The sequence below is a fragment of the Gossypium hirsutum genome, chromosome D07 (assembly GCF_007990345.1).
Source record: "Gossypium hirsutum isolate 1008001.06 chromosome D07, Gossypium_hirsutum_v2.1, whole genome shotgun sequence".
Taxonomy (NCBI): Eukaryota; Viridiplantae; Streptophyta; class Magnoliopsida; order Malvales; family Malvaceae; genus Gossypium; species Gossypium hirsutum.
The window spans coordinates 16,006,114-16,007,241 of NC_053443.1; positions in this window are offsets into that span (position 1 = coordinate 16,006,114).

A 1,128-nucleotide genomic window follows, 5' to 3' on the forward strand; every position below is an offset into this window, starting at 1 on the left:
AGATATAAAAATTAGATTAAATTGTGAGTAAAACGAAATTTCAAAAAGTAAATACATCAAATAGATTAGATTAATTGTGCATATTAAAATAAAAATGTAAAAAATATATCAAAATTAATTTTTCTTTGAGTGGTAAAGTAAAGGTTTTGCTAGTCTATTTGGTGTAGGTTCAAATCCCACATTTTCATATTTTTATTGGTTTTTTTGAAATAAAAAGATTAAAATACCGTAAAATAATATAACTTATTTTAATTATTGAATGATGTTTTCGTAATTTTCTTAATCGAGTTGGTGTTCGGTTGACTCGTGATATCAAATTAATTAATAACTTAAATAATAATATAAATGAAATCAAGGAAGATAAGTTTCCACCTGTTTTGTAATACTATAGAAAAAAATCCTTAGACTTATCATACAAACTTTTTACTGGTTTATTAGGCTAAAATGATCCAATACCACATTTTATTTCCTTTTTATTTTAAATATAGTATGATAGAATTGTTTGTTGATTGTTCGAATCAAATTATTTATAGTAAAAATTAATTGGGGTATCGATCAAAAAAGAAATATTAATCGATTAATTTGAAAATTGATATAATCTAATTGAATCTGTTTTTATTTTTATAATATTTTAAAATTTTATTTAATTAAATTTGTTAATTTAATTAGCTCGATTACTAATCCGATTCTAAAATTGTTGGTTAACAACCATAAACAAAGCACCCTTTCTAAAACAGTGTCATACTAGCTTCCTTATCTCAATCAAATCCTTCGTATAAATGTTCACAATTGGTTAGTCACATGTTCATAAATAAAATACCATCATAAACTCAACTAAGAAAAATGTCTAATCCCGACTCTTAATATGCATAATCTCGAAAAAGAAAATACAAAAATATAAGTGAAAATGGTCAGTGCAAAAGCTAATACCAAGGCCGTCGAATAACATGTTCCAACCCGGCTTATTCCAAAATAAAGGAAACCCTGGTCACCGGAATTCTTGGACAATAGGGGCCTTAGCTATATGCATGGCATAGCTGCGCAATACAACCACTGCTTCTTTTTTCAATGAATTGTTTTAGTCACTTTACACACACTGATCCACATGGTTTTTGCTCTTTAGATAAT